Source organism: Plectrocnemia conspersa, unplaced genomic scaffold (genome assembly GCF_051122295.1).
Source record: "Plectrocnemia conspersa isolate PC_06_02 unplaced genomic scaffold, ASM5112229v1 ptg000009l, whole genome shotgun sequence".
Lineage (NCBI taxonomy): Eukaryota > Metazoa > Arthropoda > Insecta > Trichoptera > Polycentropodidae > Plectrocnemia > Plectrocnemia conspersa.
Window position 1 is genome coordinate 29443818 of NW_028277173.1, and position 10785 is coordinate 29454602.

Consider the following 10785-nt stretch of genomic DNA (forward strand, 5'->3'; position numbering starts at 1 on the left):
TTTCTCTTGATTGTTCCTGTTATTGAAAACACCGGTTCGGTAGCGGTTGATGTTAGCCTATGGCTTAAGATTGATTTAAGCAGTACAATGTCCGACGTTTCTGTTATTATTTGTAAATTATCTAAAAGCCAAATTAAAGCCGAAACAGCGTAGCCATAATAGCCCAGAGGCCACATTTATGAATTGTAAATTAGAATAAATATTAATTTATAATAAATTATATAGCTATCACTGATTCTCTCATTGATAATGTCTGATTGACTTATCCAGCTGGTACTGATTTATCCTGTTATAATGAATTAGTCTTACGCCTATCAGGTTACAACGGTAGATTAAAAAATATATATTTTTTTAGATTTTTATGGATCAGATGCAATTGAAGCCATTTTAAATATGAAGGCAAAAAAATATATTTTATTTAAAATTTACTGTGTGTATACCTATATATATAGTAACACAGTTTCGGAGCAAATTTCTGAGAGGCGCGGACCCTCAGCGACGTACCATTTAATAGTTGTTATGGAGGCGGCCGGCCAAGGATGAGAAAATCCAAGAAGAGTGTGCTGTTCTCTGCTCCCGTTGCAACTATTGCTATCACTGGCGAAAGGAGAGTGTCTCAGAAGTACTTAGAAACGTGTTATTACAGATTTTCAACTCCCAAAAATCGTAAAATAATCGTTCAAAATTCAGTCCAATTACGTTACCTTATTTGGCGAACGGTATAATAATTATGTATAAAAAATGTAATTCAGTAGTTATTGAATCCTTGTAAAAGCAGGAGCTGTCTCTTTCACATCAGAATTAGAATTTTTCACGTATTAAATAGCCACTTACTCAAATTTTAACATAATTTATAAAATACTTCATTAAAGATTACTAAGAATACTATTGAATAACTAACTAAATATTACAGTAAAAAAGGGAAGAGAATTTATATTGTGATGCGTTAAAGCAATTTTGGAACATTTTTTTAATAGTTCTGGGATCTACGGATTTCAAACTCATAATATAAGTTAAAATTACTATGTATGAACCGTTCGAAGCTTAACTTCTTCAATAATCTCAATAAATATAATGAGACAATGTCCTAAGACGCCCATTTCTCTGATCATCTTTTAGGTCTTCGCGGCTCTTTGGAAACATTTTTATGATGCATAATTTTTTTATTTTGCTCACTTTTTGAATGTATTTTCTATATTAGGAAGAAATTTTACATTTTAATAAAGATTTTATGTTTCATACGAGTAGCTTTGAAGAACGGTGAATGGGTTTATTTTTATTTATTTTACCAATTAGCCGTTCTCTAATGCACGTTTTGTATTCTAGCGCAAAAAAAAAAATATTTTCAGTACAGTGCTAAACTATCGTCAACATTTGGATGCTCTAAGTTATGATTTCAGAAGATGATTTGAAGATATTTTTAAAATCAACGCATACGTTTGGGTTCTGGACTCATTTCCAGGTGCAATCGCAAAATAATTTCCAACGTTACAGAAAAACTGATATAATTAACTACAAATCAGGAATATAAATTTAAATACAAAAATAGCCACTAGCAGTTCTGGCTGCAAAATCAGATATTAACATTATATCCTGAACAGTTTCTAATACCACATCTTTCGTAGTATTTAGTGGGTTTATTAGTGCGGTCACAAATCTGATAACTAAAAAAAACGACTCAAATAACTAACCGCGGCAATTTACTATAAATAATTTTAGTAAAACAAAATGCGATTTCTAGCTTCAGGATGTCGCTTGAGATCAAATCAAGAATTTACGTTTCTTGAGAAATTTGCTGATTTTTCGATTTAATTTTTAAATGTTTTACAACAGCTGCGTTTTAATAGCGTTGCATAAGAAAGGATGGGTATGTGCCAGATGATTGAAAATATGCATGCTTTCTTTGGAAGCTTTTAATAGAGCTCAAAAGTATTTGAATAACAAAAAATTGATTACGATTTTCTCAAGCATCTAATAAGCGACGATAAATTTGCTAACTTCATTAATACAACAACAATTGAAGAAACTATGAACAGCATTGGAAAAATTGTAGACTTAAATATTATTCTGTACCAAATGACTTTTTACAAAAAAATACATTTGAATTTGGAAAATACAAGTGAACCTAATTTAGATGTAAAAGCCAGATGGAACACAAGAAGGGTTCAATATATTTGACTGTATGAATTATTGGTCTGATTTTTAGCAATAAATAGCCATCACGATTATATTGCTTTTGGCGTAAATTTTTTACTTCTGAGAGGCGATAATTGATTATGTGCCCACCTACTAATCAAAATTCAGCTTGAATATACTTTGACCAGCACTCTTATATCAGTAGTTCGTAGTAATATTGATAAGGATGTCTTTCATATTTTTAAAACATGTATTATGTATAAGTGCAGACAAACTATGGATGCGTCGTCTGTCTGTACTTCTTTTTCCCCGAGAGAAATATTTTAGACTTGACCTAATGAAAGTTCTAAAACTATAATTAGTTTTTATATATTGGGCATGACATAGATGCCTTTGGACTATAATGGTAAAACGTTTGGGGTATGACATACATGTCTTTGGACTTTTAAAGGTTAAAGCAACATCGATATAAAACGGAAAAATAATTCTACGGTCGAAAATTCCCTAAAAATAAAAAATGATGGCCGATTCTTTTATACATATTATGTGCTTTTTAAAAAGTTATTTTAAGAATAATGTTTTATAATATATCTAACAATATGTTTTAATAACTATTATATTATGATATTTTGCAAAAGCACAAAAAGAAATGATATAATTGAGCTATTATCGATTTCGATATGAATAATTAATAAAAAAAATATTATTAAATAATATTTCTTTTCCTATGCTTTGATATACGAGCACGTTTCTGGAACGAATTATTTTTGTAAACCGAAATACACTGTACTTTTCTTTCGTGAATTGCAGTCAATTATAATTTATAATAACTATTGAATGACAGTGAAATTACGTTGTATTAATTACAACGTAAAAGATTTTTTTTATTGATCATTTTAAGTATGTTTATCCTTATCAGATTTCTGAAAATCTCTATTGAGTTAATATTTTTATACTACGTATATAAATACAAAAATATACGTCATTAGCTTTGTATACTTAAGGACACTAAAAACACTTCAAAGAGGATAGCAAGTTTGGAAATATTGCGATTTAATTGAAATTATGATTAAACCCGAAGAGATCAACAGGAAAATGTCTTAAGATTAGGCGACGGCATTCATTAAAAAGGAAACGAGCGTTCGATTAACCTTCTGCGCGTCTTCTTGCCCACTTTACTTTACATCACATTTATTTTAAGACAACAATGCACAGTATTGTTTATTATTAAACAAAACCTGCTCTAGCTAAAACTCTCGACCCAAAATTCGTTAATGAACTGCTCGCTAACCTCACGATTATTAACAGATGACGGACGATAATTGGAATATATCCGACTAAAATAGTCCATTCATAGTGCGAAAATAAACGGGGAAAACAAAACGTGGGAAAAACTGCGATCGAGACGCGAGCGGCCAAGGTCGATATTTAAAATCTTTTGTGTACCTTAAAATTCTATTTTTAGCTTTTAAAGTTTCGCACTTCGCATTCGATGACCTCAACTTTTGCGGGAGCGGCGGAAAGCACCTTTGAATGGGGTACATGGTGGTTGACTTTTTATTTCGTCTTTTTAGGATTCCAAGTCGAGAGGGCAAGATAAACCGATATATGCAAGAATATTTATTATATTTTGAATAAATATAAACACACACACATCATAAATGTGACCCTTGGTATTTATTTAAACTTGAAAACCTGTATAATTAAATTATTAGGATTTTAATTTAATTTATGGTTACGCTTTACAAAAGTTCGGTGTGCTGCTACCTTAAACCTTAATTTTTGTGCATTTTTTTACAGCAACATTTAGATTTAGACGTTCGCTAACAGGCAGCTACAAATCTCACCATTAAGACTTGACAGGTTTCCCCAATGCGTCATGGTAACATTTGTATAAAATAGTTCAAACATTTCACACATGTATGATACTATACGTCAGCTCCAATATAAACATACCTATTATTATTAAGATACATACAAAATATTAATTTATACTAATAAAGATTTTTTAACTATGGCGCACATTTAAGAAAGATGTGCACCATCCCACATAAATCGATCCAGCTCCTCGTACCTATCGCCGAAAACATCTTTGTGTCTGGCAAACTCATTGAGAAACTGGATGACTCGTGTAAGAAGAGCGTTCGAAGTCTTAGCCGCAACGGTCAATAATAAGGGACATAATCATGATTCTCTATGAACAGTGCTTCTCAAACTTTTCAGTTTGAAAGAACGATAGAATTTTTTAGCACAAGGGACCGGTGCTTAATTTATTAATGACCTTTAAAAGTGTCATGAAATCTATTGATTTTTTTGCTCTTGTCAAGCTTCTCCATAGGGGAAACTTTAAAGGCAATTTAGCAAGCCTTGTATTTGAAAAAGGACTAGTAATACCATGGTTTCTAAGCTACATTTCTAAATAGTCTTACACGCTTCCTTCGTAATTTAAACCCTCTTAATAATTCTTTGTCTTTCGACAACTAAGGTATATCGGGATACGATAGAAACTGTATCTATTCAACACTATACTGCATAATGTCAGATACTGCATTTAAGAGGGGACATGTAGGGGGAATTTGCCACCCCCCTTGAATTTGCCTAAAAAAATGCATGTCATTTAATAAAGTACTATGAATATTAATGAAATCCTAACATTTAAAAAAATTACCCCCCCCCCTCCCGGAAAAAGCTTAAATGATGTCCCTGATTGTAAAACAGAATTTCTAAGGTTATCCCTCAAAGAAAATCTAAAAAAACAGTTGCTAATCTATCCCGACAATATTTTTTAAAATATGTAATTTTAGTGAAATCATATAGGAATACATTTTCACCGGTAGATATATACTTATATTTACCGGTTTGTAGTAGTATCAGTAGATATATATTTCTACTAGCAAAAATATAATTTAACTGATAGACGTTAGTGAAATTAGATGCTGCTCTAAAATGTCTATGAAACATATGATAGTTGTGAAACCTCTATTTTCTGTTCAAACCAAAAGCTCTAAAACTAATTAAAAGTTTAGAACTTTCATTAGGTCAACTCTAAAATAATCCAATAAGCGGAAGGAAGTGCAAACAGGCGTCGTATCTCGCATATTGCTCTGCATTTCGATATTACACTAGGTTTTAAAAAAATGATAGCTATCCTTACATAAATTATTACTGAATTCTGACATAAGAGAATTAGTCGAAGTATATTCAGACTCGATTTTGGTCAATAGGAGGGCGCAAAAACAATTATCACTTCTCAGAAGGCAAAAATGTACGTCAAATGCAATAAAATCGTGATGGCGCCGTTGCAGTGACTACGGTGACTTGTGTAAAGACAGCGAATCCGCATTTGTACGAATACTCTTTCAGGTCATGAGTATATAAAAAAACATTCTGACTTCCCAATTGCCGCATGTATGTAATTAATAAAGAGAAAAAAGAGCAGCGGACACAAATTTATTCTTTGTGACAGTTGCGTAGCTATGGGGGGCGGAGGGGGCGGGCCACCCCGGGCGGCACTTGCTTGTGGGCGGCATATTCGCCATGGAATCGTCTAGTGTGGTTCTTAACCCTGAATAAACTAAAATTTATGTAAATCTACGAATACCAAGAGCTTAACAATAATCAATTTATTATTTAAAAAAATGCTGATTTTATGACCCTGCAAAAAATGTATAAGGGGGGGGGCGGCAATTTTAAGGATTGCCCCGGGTGGCACATATCCTAGCTACACCACTGCTTTGTGATACTCCAGAACGAGCGAAATACTCTCGATACTAATTAAAAGCTAACATGATCGTATAAAAACTGAAAAAACTGAATCATGAAACTTTGATTCTGTATAGATTACATTGACCCGAATTTTGGAATCGTGGGACTTGATCACCACCTTTGAGAGACATAAGAGGTTGACGATCGTAGAACGACGCAGACGAAAACCGTGTTGCTGGTCCACTAGCACCTGCCGACAGTGATTATGCATATGTTTAATAAGATTGTATTATATATTATTATCTGTGTAACGTTTGAAATTCACTGTTACTTTTATTTAACATAACACAACTGAATTAAATTTTTATATTAAATCTGTGTGTTTTACTATGGTTATAGTTTGTAGTGTCTTTAATATAATATTCGTTAAAATAATATCAGAGCATTATTTAAAAAATCCTGTTCCAAACAATAATCACATAAATTGCTAAAATAATAGCGCACACGTTTTTAATTATTGTTGTGAGTGATAAAGTGCTTTCCGTTGTTAAATCTGACCGCAATAATCATAAATCGAATTTGCTTAGCATTATTACGATTTACCCGATCACGGAATAAAAAATTATATTGAATTGGAACATTGAATCGTGATCGATTCGCGACCCTGGCCTCGAGCGGTTCTTAAAAGGTTCAAAAACGCAATAAATTTGAATCAGTGCCTTTTGGGAGGTTTCTTAGTCAAGCGATCTTATTGGAGGGAGTGACCTGCGTAAAGAAAGTTATTTACGCAATGCATATTTTCGTACGAGTCTGGACCAGATAACCAAAAAGAAGACATCGATGCAAATGAACGCCCACTTTTTTTTTTTGCAAAATGAAGGGTTTTCGGTGAATAGCAACGACCTCACGTTGCGTGCCTTTGTGCAGTTTTGATGCTAAAAAAAGTCATTCGATTCAGGTGATGCCATAATTATGTAGGCGTATCATTAGTATAAAGTTTTATGAGACGATGTGATGATTGAGATAAACACTGTAATCACTAAAAGATATAAGCAAATAAATTTTATAATTAATACATTCGACATAGATTGTTTGTTGAGATAGGATTTGGTCAATCGAAATGTCATGTTATTTATTTACTTGAGCTTCGACGTACATATATTTACAGTGATTGTAGATATATTTGTAAAGAATTATATCAAATAACTCAACAGGTCTAAAGTTTTCAATATACGGTTTATCACTTTTTTCATTTCCTACGGAAACATTAGTCGAACACACTCGACATTTTGCCTAGAGAGCGGCAAGGGTTGCGTGCAGATTTTTGCACACATAGACTCGCGCTATTCTATTTTTAACTGACATTTTCTGATACCTATCAACGCATAATAAAATTTTGGAATTTGTGAGTGAACAATTTTATAATTATTATTAATTTTAGAAAGTGATTGGATAAATTCACTAATTACGCGGTTAAATCATTAATTCCACACAACTAAATATAAAGCACCAGTGTTAATCGTAAAATTGTGTTTTACAAATTTTCCTCAAACGTTTGTCCGATATTTTACTATATAGACATACACGTTCATATTTTCTGCTTCTGGTGTCCGTTTGATGTCCATTTCCAAACGGTTGTTCACGAGAGATTAGTAGAGCGGTTTCCCTTTGCCTTCTGTACCGCAGTTGTATCAATTTTAGGAACCACTGACCTCACATATACTGCTTAGTTATTACTGTTAATTCAACGAGTCAATGCAATTAGCTTCTATGAATATTCTGCATGGAATAATTGCAGACAAACATATTTTTAGTGAAGTAAAAATATAATCTAAAGTAAAATCTAAAAAAAACTGTGTCAATCTAAAGTAAAATGTGAAACTTGTGAAAATACAAGATGTTCAAAGCCTCTGATTATTCATTGTGTTATTCATCAGCAAGTACTTTGTAGCAAATATCTCAATTTATCATGTATTATTGAACCAGTTGAGTCAGTGGTAAGTATCGTCAGATCTAAATGGCATTGGACATTAACCTATGCTACAAATATCATGGGATTTCGTAACGAATTTAGATGGCAAACTTAAATTTTATATGCAATTTAGTTTTTTTTATTATTTTTTTCATCCGAGCCTAAAATATTATCAATCCGACAAATGTCGGACTAAATATTTTTTGTAAAATTCCAAAAAATATTTGCCAACCTCTAGTGTAGATAAACACAAGTCTAGCATCGCCGTACAAAAAAAGGTTAGTCTTCGTCTCCCACTTTTAACCGAAAGTATCACGAAACGAAGATTCTCGTCGATAAAAAATAAACCATTGTATATAATATATTGAAAATTTAAAAAAAAAATGAGTATAATTTTATCTATTGTAGCATATACTTTGAATAAAAACATATTTTTTATATTTGGTAGGGTGAAGGAACACGCAATAATATTCATTTAGGAAATTAAAAGGGGTATCGTTTTTTACCCGCGTGCGTAAACATTGCCTTTAAAAGCCGTTTTATAATTAATTGAATGAGAGAAATCAGATTTCCGTTTCTTCCTTGTTTGATCTGAAAGAAAATCGCAATACCACTTCATATTCCATACTCCCCGAGGGTTTCTAATAAAATATTAACCCTCGATGAAATTTGCATCCCTATTACGGAGAGTGCTTTGAAATATTGGCCGCTAGTACCTACATTTACAATGAACGGGAGTGCAAAACGAGTTTTTTAGACAATCGGATTATCGGTATTAAACGCTAATTTTCCACACAGGGTGTGTCAGGTGCTAATGTCGAATGTTTACATGCCGGAAAACGGTCCATGACGGATGAGGTTCAACTCTTCACCTTGACATTCGCTCATAGATTAATAGCTACAGATAACGAGCGCCATTATTATAATAAAATAATATGTACCATATTGATGATACGCACAATAATAATAATTTTCATATAATCAAGCACACTTTACGACTGACTATATAATTAGATCGAAGGCTAAGGACTTAACTAAGCTCGGTTCTCATGATTCATTTCACCTTGATCCGTCGCGGTAAAGGATATATTGTCTCTTCCTGTAGTAATAAGGAATCTTAACAATAGAGCACTAAATAACAAGGGAAGTTTTCTATTGAGTACACGGGTTTGATGCAAATGACAGACGACCTTTTTCTATTGGTTATTGATATTTAAAAACACAAGAATAAAGGTTTAACTAAACAAAACATTAGTGAAATTGTCAATTTGGAACACACAAGAATAAAAAATAAACTGTAAATTTTATGAGATACTCATTATTACAAAGTTATTTTTATCCTAGAATAAAATAATTCAACCATACACAAATTCGACTTTTGATTAAGAAATTCCTCTACTCACAAATAAATATTTAAGATATCGATCTCTACATCTCGCAAAAAAATAAAATATTAAGATAATATTCTTATTCCAGTATATTTTTTTTTAACCAACATAGGATTGTGTTTTATATTCTTTCTAATCATAAGGGAAATTATCAACTCACAAACTCCGTCAATGTCCTTATTAAAAATATTAACTAAAGTCCTTCTGTATCTGTTAGTAAGAACCGAATCGATTAGTTGGATTACATCAAAACGAATGCACATAATTGCCTCTGGGGCGGCTTTATAAACAACATTGTATTCACTGTGAATAGCAAACGAATGTGTATTTAGCGAATGTTGTTATGAAGGGAAATGCGCTCTCGATGACCGCAATGTTTGCTTTCCTCTGTTGACTTTATCCAGTGCTGTCGAATCAAATATTCGACCCTTCCATTGTGCGAATCGGAGCTTTTATAGCTACGTCACCAATTAAAAACGGTTATACTCATGTTGCAGTATTCAGCACATTTTCACAAATCTAGTTTATAAATTAACAATCGTGTTTTCCTTTTAATTTTTATTCTATTTCGAAAAGTTGATATATCAATAGTCAGCACATTTTAAAATACAAATACAAAAATGTACCAAAAACTATATTTCTTTCGTTATTATTTCCTCACATTCCATTTTTTACAATTTTAACAAAACCAAAGCAGGAAGATGCAAATTTTTGAACCACAAACTAATCATTTTGTCCTTTCGTTTATAAAGTGTGTATTTTTAACTAAATATTTTTAAGGAAATATTTTTTAATTTTTCACTCTAATGAAATTTGGTATAGAGACTATGTCTATTAACAATAATCCAATATATATATTTAGCAATGGCTCTCAATAAAAAGTTACAAGAACAAAAGTTTGACAAAACAAAAAATGTGTGAAATCGTAATTTTTAAACAGCCAAGAAGTTTGCAAAATAATCACGCACACAGACTTTTATAAAACATAAAAAAACTTCAAGACACGTGAAAAACTCATGGCCTTAATGAATAATGATCAGACGCGTACGGTGAGATAATGGAGATCATACTCACTCTCGTTACTTAACACGCGAGCGAGCGAAAGGGAATGTATCTCATCGTATGCGCTTGATATTGATGCTGTTATGTGCCACTCTCTCTGTCAGGGACGTCATTTGGAGGAAGGAGCAGGTGGGCGCATTTGAATTTGGGCAGAAAAATGCATGTCATTTAATGAAATACTATAAATTTTAATGCAATGGAAATATTAAAAAATATAACCACTGACTGGCTATCTTCCCCCCCCCCCACCTTCCCTTGAAAAAATCTGAAATTACTAGTTTTTTTAGTTAAATAGGTTTTTGTATATATGTACGTGGCGGTAATTAAAATGCTTCAATTTGTAAGTTTTGATATAAATACTACCTATCGTCTTGTACCGCAACAAAAACAATGAGTTCAGTCTCTTCGACCATCACAAGAATACCCCAAAGCCAAAAAAATGTTCTGTAACATAGATATTACATAAAAATAACAATAAAAACTTCACACAGAAATATAACTGATTCTTGCGGCCGCTGCCGA